This window comes from Propithecus coquereli, unplaced genomic scaffold, assembly GCF_000956105.1.
Source record: "Propithecus coquereli isolate 6110/MARCELLA unplaced genomic scaffold, Pcoq_1.0 Scaffold553, whole genome shotgun sequence".
Classification (NCBI taxonomy): Eukaryota; Metazoa; Chordata; class Mammalia; order Primates; family Indriidae; genus Propithecus; species Propithecus coquereli.
The window spans coordinates 680,627-689,229 of NW_012151430.1; the positions used below are offsets into that span (position 1 = coordinate 680,627).

At 38.9% G+C, this 8,603-nt stretch overlaps 1 protein-coding gene across 2 annotated transcripts in view; it reads left to right on the forward strand.

The window, feature by feature from the left end:
• FNIP1 (folliculin interacting protein 1) overlaps nt 1-8,603 on the forward strand; it is a 109,215-nt gene that overhangs the window by 30,037 nt on the left and 70,575 nt on the right. The window lies entirely within an intron of this gene.

The window sequence follows — 8,603 nt, forward strand, 5'->3', positions numbered from 1 at the left end:
GGGGAAAATAATTGGATATAAACAGCCTATATAAATATGAATCAAGATTTTTGTGATAAGAACAAGTTCTAAATTGATAACTAAATTCTTTAAACTTGAGATTAACAAATCTTGGAATTATTTTTCTGTCAGTTTAGAGAATTATAATTCTTTAGGTGGAGAACTGATTACTAGACATATAGGCTTCCAGCATTAAAATGGTACTTCTTGAAATAGCCATTCATTCACTCACTTGTTCAGCAAATTAATTGAAGTTCCATTGCATTCCTTGTCTCTCCCAGCTTCTCCCTATAGTACTTAGGTTAATTTGTAATTAACCAGTTGTCAATCTGGAAGGAATTTCCACTGTTTACAAAATCAGTTTGAATTATATGGAAAAGCAAAATTGGTACAATAATGATATCTTGTCACAGATAATTCTACCTGCTTAAGAAAACTGCTTTTAAGCATGTCTTTAATATGTGATTCCTGGCAGTAATGCAAGGTCTGTATCAATGAGAAGACTAGGCGACTTGCTCTGTTGCATGGCTGCTACTAACTGAAGAAGCTGTAGGACTGAACTACTCTTGCCTCTGTTAATCATCACCTTTCTTCCTTTACTCTTTGAGACTGTATTTTTAAGAAAACTGCTGGGCAGAGTTATATGCTGTAGGCATTTATTTTGATATTTATGTGTTCTTGAAATTGATTTGTTATGTACTTTGTTTGTCCAACACAACACAGCCTGACAATGGAAGGAGATAATTCCAATTGCATGTAATGGTGTTGCAGTGATATAAGCTGTGATGGATGGTTGATTTTGGGTGTCAGTTTGACTGGATTAAGGAATACCTAGAAAATTGGTAGAACATTATTCCTGGGTGTGTCTATGAACATGTTTCCAGAGAAGATTTGTGAGCCTGTGGACTGAGTGGAGAAGACACTCTCCAATCAGCGGGGCCCTGGCTAGAACAAAAAAGGCAGAGGAAAGCTGATTTCCTCTCTGTCTCTCCTAGAGCTAGGACACTCTTCTCTTGCCCTTGGACATCAGAGCTCCAGGCTCTTCAGCCTTTGCACTCTATGACTTAAACCAGTGGCCCTCAAGGCCTTTGGCCTTGGACTGAGAATTGCACCATTGGCTTCCCTTGTTCTGAGGCTCTCGGACTTGGACTGAGCTATGCTACTGGCATCCCGGCATCTCCAGCTTGCAGGTGGCCTGTCATGGGACTTCTCAGCCTCCATAATTGCATGAGCCAATTCCCCTAATAAATCCCTTCTCATATGTCTGTATCTATATATATCATATTGGTTCTGTCTCTCTGGAGAACCCTGACTAATATAGAAGCCTTCTAGACTATGACAGTTGGGCTAGGAACTGCTTCCCGGCCAAATAACTTAGAAGGAGATTGGGCCAGCATTCTACTGAATAGTGGAGTGGGGCCTAGGGCAATTTAAATATCTTAGTCTGGATAAATCTCTTCTTGTTAAAGGTAAGTAGGGATGGGGCTATAGAAAAAAACACTACAGAATAGAGGAAAGGGAACATTGATCTACAGACTCAGAAAAAGATTAGAATTCTGAAACTTACCACTTGAAATCCATTTTTTTTTTTAAAGAGGCAGAGTCTTGCTGTGTTGCTTGGGCTGGAGTACAGTAGCATGATCATAAGTCAGTGCAACCTCAAACTCCTGGGTTCAAGCGATTCTCCCATTCAACCTCCCAGGTTGCTGGGATTACATGTGCATATCACCACACCTGGCTGGAATCAAAATTTTTATTCAAAAAATTTGGCATCCTCAGCAAGATGCGGGGAAGAATGCTTTTTGAAAGAGAAGCAGAACATAATGCGATACTTGGCAAAAAAGATAGAAGATTATTATGAAAAGGCAGATAGCAAACATAAATACTGCATAGAAATGAAAACTTGTATAAATTTGTAAATTTTATAAACTTGTAAATTTTATAGGGTTGTCAATAAAGAATAGAGTTGGTACTTGGGGAAATTTATTAAGTGTCATGAGGTCCAACATGAAATTCTACTGGAATGCAGGGAAAAGGGAAGAGATGAGGAGAACATCAGATAGATACGTTCAGTTATGTACTGTATAGATGAACGGTTGGAGCAAAAGCAAATACCGGATACATAAAGCGAAGATACCAAAATAGAAAAAAAGATACATACATGCAGATTAAAAGGGCTTAACATGTTCAAAATGTAGATTAAAAAGTTTCAGTTCCACAAAATATAGTGTCATAGAGTGGTATAACAGCCATTTTCATTTTTATTGCCAAGTTGACTAGGTGTGCTATATCTTTAAAATTAATTATGAATTACCCCAATCATTGAGATTTATTTATTTATTTTTTTTTGAGACAGAGTCTGGCTCTGTTGCCCTGGCTAGAGTGCCATGGCGTCAGCCTAGCTCACAGCAACCTCAAACCCCTGGGCTCAAGTGATCCTCCTGCCTCAGCCTCCCGAGTAGCTGGGACTACAGGCATGTGCCACCATGCCTGGCTAATTTTTTCTATATATATATTTTTAGTTGTCCAGCTAATTTCTTTCTATTTTTAGTAGAGAGGGGGTCTCGCTCTTGCTTAGGCTGGTCTCGAACTCCTGACCTTGAGCGATCAATCGTTGAGATTTTTAGAAATCAGCATATAAATTTTTTTGTTCCTGTAAATTTCCACATGCCCTGACCTAAGGAGTTTTAACCTCTGAGTGAGGACAGTTTACTGGATTGGGTCCTTGACTCTACAAAAATACAGAGTACTGTCTCTAAACAGTAAATGTCTGGTGTACATGTAATTCTGTTTTTCAAATTTATGTAGATGTTGTTTTGATTAATACTGTATTGAATTCAGTAGCTTCTCAGTCATATTTTCTCTGTTACTGTGTACTTAGTTTTTTATTAAGCATTAAAAAGGTGTCGTATTAGAAATGGTTGAGAATTGCTGATACAGACCATGTGCTCACAATTAGTTTTAAAAATGCACAGTAAACATATCAAAAGGAAAATTAGGAGCTCTCCTATCTGATACCGTTGAAGCATGCAAATTAATGGAAAAAGTCAATTGAAGTAAGTAATTTAAAAATTAGACGTGTTGTAACATTTTATTTTTAGCTTAAAACATATAAATATGCATTCATTTGCCAGTCTTTTTGCTGGTCAGTATGTTTTACATAGGGAATGGTGAATGTTATTTCTGTGTTGTAGGACTCAAAAATTAAAACCTTATGTAAAGTAAAAAAGCATTGTAGGCCCAGTGCTGTGGCTCACTCTTGTAATCTTAGTACTTTGGGAGGATGAGGGGGGAGGATCATTTGAATCCAGGAGTTCAAGACCAGCCTGAGCAACATAGCGAGACCTTATCTTCACAAAAAATACAAAAATTAGCCAGTTTTGATACCATGCGCCTGTAGTCCTAGCTTCTCAGGAGGCTGAGGCAAGAGGATCACTTGAGCCCAGGAGTTTGAGGCTGCAGTGAGCTGTGACGACCCCACTGCGTTCTAGCCCAGGCAACAGAGCGATACCCTGTCTCCAAAAAAAAAAAAAAAAAGGCGTTGCAAGACCATATACTTTGCTTGTAGGGGACACATTTAAAAATTGGCTAGTTAGCAGATTTCTTTAAAGCAAACTCTGTCTAAAAATTTTTAAAAATCTCAGGTAACTATGCATGTACAGAAAACATTTCTTCAATTGGCTCTGGTGCTTTTGGTTTCTGATGGTGGCCAGCTCTTGGCATGCTGGTGTTATATATTAGGAAAGCTTTTTGCTTGGCTTTTGAAGCCGAATTTAGCATACTTCCCTCCCTCCCTTTATCATTCTTCCTTCACCAATCTCCGAATGTTTTTCAGTACTTGGGGGTGTGGGGATTTTCCTAATTCTACATGCATAGCTTTTGAAACTTGGCTCCCCTCTTTCTCCATTTTATGTAAGAACATAGAATGTTAGTGGTTTCTTAGAGCTAATCTGCATCATCTTGCATATTTTCATTCAGTGAGACGTAACAGTGATGGATAAGGCTCAGGGAAGAACAACGAACATAGCGCCAGGCACATAATGGGCACTGTACTAATAATTACTAAATGAATGAACTAAAAAATCTTCAGGTTTGCTAAGTGCCCTGTACGGTAAGATTCTTTAATGCCAAATTGAAGTGCAGATATTTGGGTGGTCAAATGGAAGTAGTGGTAGAGGGAGATAAGAGAATAGTTGGTATTTATTTGCAGTTTCATGAAATTCAATTTTAAGATGAGGCAGAGAGTTGATCAAATGCAAAAAAAGTGAATTTTTTTAGATATTTGCTTTAAGGGTGATGATTGTCGATGTATTGTGATGCAAATTAGCACTTAGTCTAGTGTTTCTCAATCATTTTTTTTCCACTTAATGTTCCCAAAAGGATCCTTTTTTATACCCTTTTCTCTTTTTTTTTATTTCAAAATATTAGGGTGTGCAACTGTTCTTGTTATTACGTGGATGAATTGTATGGTGCTGAAGTCAGGGCTTTTAGTGTGCCTGTCACCAGAACAGTCTACCTTGTACACTCCTCCCAACCTCTCCCCAACCCCTTTTTTCTTTCTTTTTTTTTTTTTTTTTAACCCCTTTTTTCTTAATCACCGTCCTCCCTCCATGAAATTTTTTTAAGGTCCAGACTGCGATGAAACGTCCATGAAATTGCAACACTGCAGGTAGTATCGTGTGCTTGCCAGTGTGCCGCTGCCCTTTGGGGGCCCACAGCCCATGTAATCTCTCAGTCTTTCCTCCTCCACCACAAGGAACAAGTTGCCTTCTTGGAAGTGATCTTGCCCCCTTTAGCCTCATTTCAGTAGTCAGTAACGTACGTTGCAGGAGTTCACGAGTTCACGTGGTCTGCTGAGGTGTAGTATCGACGTGTGAAGGACAGTGTCTATTCCAGCATGTTTATTTTCTGTTAGCATTCTTTGAAGGTGTCAGATAAAAAACTCGCAGAGCAGATAAGCTGACAAACTATAAATAACATCTGTGTAGAGTCTTAAAATAGTTTGTGGTTCATCACTGAATAGTTTTCTTACCAATGTTTAAATTAATATTATGCTGAGCATACTATGTTAATATTGATTACTGAGGAAAATGTTGTTATAGCCCATAGATAATTTTTGTGAATGGTGGTGGTGTGTTTACCAGCGTTAATTATTTGGCTTAGATATGTCTTCGGTTAAATTTGGTAAGAAGAGGCAACTTGCAGAACAGCGACTCTAGGTAGATCATTTCTGCTTCTCTCCCACTTCTTTCATTTCTTTCACTCGATGAAATGAATAAATTTAGGGTAACTATTACCATTTAAAATTATTTGCCTATTAAAGGAGCCACTTTGGGTTTGTTACTTGTTGTTTAATATCATGTTCTCTTAGTTTCAAACAGAATTAATTTGTTAGGGGACCTTTTGGGGATGAGCTTATCTAGTTAATTTCATATGTCTGTAGATTTCGGAGCTCACAGCTTCTTCCCGTGGTAAGGTAAAGGGAATCAGAGCTTTATTACCCCTCCATTTCAGGGACGTACTCTGCAGAAGCACAAATGTCTTCCCAGGTGACTTTTGACCAGTATTTTTTGTTTGTTTTTTGTTTATGACTCTAAGGATGTCTGATCTAAACCAAAACAGTTTCACAGAGATTTCCATTTAAATATGAAGCTGTGTTATTTTCATCTCGATTTTGGTCATTTCCGTCTTACTCACACCTGACCCCAGTGTCTCAGCCCCTCCTTGTAGTGAGCCTCTTTCATGTTTAACCCCATCCCTCCCTCGCTCATCTAATAATGCCTGTGCTGCTGCTTCTTTGCGTCATTTAGGACTCTTTCCTTGTGTCTCCACTTTCTTCATAATTTCTTCACCTTTCTTGCCCATAATTCTTCCTTCTACCCTTTCGTCAGGGGATGTTTATTTTCCTACAGACCACTCAACACTGGACTGAGTAACTTGGCTCTGCCACTGTTGCCTGGAGACTGCTCTTTGTCCTTTCGTGAAAACCTGTTCTTTTCTGAGGCTTGTACCACACTTTGTCTATTTTGTTATTGGTATCTATGGCTGTCCTGTACCAGATAGTTCCCTAGTATAATATTTGTCAAGAACTTTGACAATTAATAGTCTTTCTTTCCCGATCACTCTGTGCAGTCAGTCATCTTGGGCAGCCCACCCAGCTAACATTCTGGCTTGCCACTTCTTTCTCTTATCGTCTGCCTTTGTCTGTTCTTCTTGGCTATACCTTGAGCCTGATTATTAACTGGTCTCTTTCTGAGATCTTCTTCCATCTGACTACAACTTCATATCCTATGATCTCTCATACCATTATCCAAACTTTTTTTTAAGAGATGAGGGTCTCACTATGTTGCCCAGATTGAATTTGAACTCCTGGGCTCAAGGGATCCTTCTGCCTCTGCCTCTCAGGTATCAAACTTGTTCTTTAACTTCATTGAGACCACTGTGTGTGTTTGTTTTATACTTCCTTTTCTCCTATCAGCTCTATTATGGCTCCATTTCCTCCTGGATACTAAGTCCAGACCTCCTTTCTCACTATCATCAGGCCTGTTCCTGTTCTTCCATTGCAGCTGCTCAGACAATCTCCTGTGAAATCCATTGTCTGCTTTTGTCCCTTCCACATCTGGGATCTTCTGTGGTAGTACAAAAAATTAGTTCTATCAGAGATTGAAGATTTTCAACTTACCTGGGCCCTCATTATGGCTTGGCAATCTTTTTGCTTTTCTTGGGTTAGTACCTTACCCTTTTTTTTTTTGATGACTTTGTTAGACCTTTATATCTCAAACCCTTTACCTCAATTCAGGCCACCCACCTCACATATGCTTATAATATGCTTGACTCTTACTTTTCAAAAAAAGAGAAGTGATCAAATGTAAATGCTCAATTTCATCTCTGCAGCCTGTAAACCTACCCACAGTAATTTTCATTTGTAGGTCATTTTTCCCTACCTCATTAAGTGTATTTTGCAGTTCATAAGGGGCACCCTTGCCTAGGATGCTATGTCCTAACTTCTTTGAGATCTTAATTTAATAAGTCTCTGTGGTTGATTTCTTCCCCTCAACTTGGAAATATATACCTCAAGATTATACTTTTTCCTTTATATATACCTATGTATTTCGTACACATATACCTTTTTCCTTTAAGAAAAAAGCCTCTTAGAGCCTCACCCTTTGTACCTCTCTGGTGACCATACATCTTGGTTGTCCAAGATAATCCCAGTTTATTACTGTCTGTTTGGGGCTCGCTTTTATTTTTTCATTTATTGTTTATTTTTTTGAGACAGAGTCTCGCTCTGTTGCCCGGGCTAGAGTGCAGTGGTGTCAGCCTAGCTCACAGCAACCTCAGACTCCTGGGCTCAAGTGATCCTTCTGCCTCAGCCTCCCAAGTAGCTGGGACTACAGGCATGCGCCACCATGCCCGGCTATATATATATATATATATATATATATATATATATATTTTTTTTTTTTTTTTTTTAGTTGTCCAGATCATTTATTTCTATTTTTTAGTAGAGATGGTCTCGCTCTTGCTTAGGCTGGTCTCGAACTCCTGACCTTGAGCGATCGACCCGCCTCGGCCTCCCAGAGTGCTAGGATTACAGGCGTGAGCCACTGCGCCTGGCCTTATTTTAAAAACTGTGCAGTTTGAATGGTCTATTATATGGTCACAATATTCTTCTCTCTCCCCATTTCACAGGGAAACCTTTCAGAATGTTATATCCTCTTACTGTCTCAGCTCTTTTTTCTTCAATCCTCTGTTATGTGCTTATCCTTTAGCCTCTTTCTCCACTGAAACTGGTCTAGCATGAGTACTAAAGACCACCACATTTCTAAATTCCATGGATACTTTTAGTCTTTATAAATTTTGATCTTTCTGCAGCATTTGTTGCTATGTACAATTCCTTCCTTCTTTAATTTTTGTAACAGCACTTTACTGTGATTTTTTTTTTCCTTTCTGTAAGTCTGTCTTTATTGATCTTCCTTGTGTCTCTGCTTTTCTTCTCACTGACCTTAAAATACTGATGTGTCCTAAAATTCTAGTTTGTTAGTTTTTTACTTTTTTTCTCTTCTCAATTAATATATTCTCTCTGAAGATTTCAGTTCTTGTCAATTTCTGTGTTTTCTAAAATAGACAAGTAATCTTGTCAGCTATTGTTTAAGACCTTGTCTACTCACTGCCTGAACGATGAGGTCCTTACGAGTTTATTGAACTGGTTGTGATTGTTGATGTGATGTGCCACACTGCCCTTGTAGCTGCACCTGTTGCTTCGCTGCACAATCCTGAGCTAGAGTCACTAAGGATTACAGCACATGCTGTTTTCTTTTATCAGAGAAGAGAATGCCCTTCTCCCCCCACTTGAAGCTGATAAACTTTAAGTATCACTTCTGCTTAAGAGATAGTGTAGAATAATGATTAAGGTTATAGACTTAAAGTTGTACTTGTCTGGGCCGGGCGTGGTGGCTCACGCCGGTAATGCTAGCACTCTGGGAGGCCGAGGCGGGTGCATCCTTTGAGCTCAGGAGTTTGAGACCAGCCTGAGCAAGGGTAAGAGCCCTGTCTCTACTAAAATTATAGAAAGAAATTAGCTGGACAACTAAAAATATATA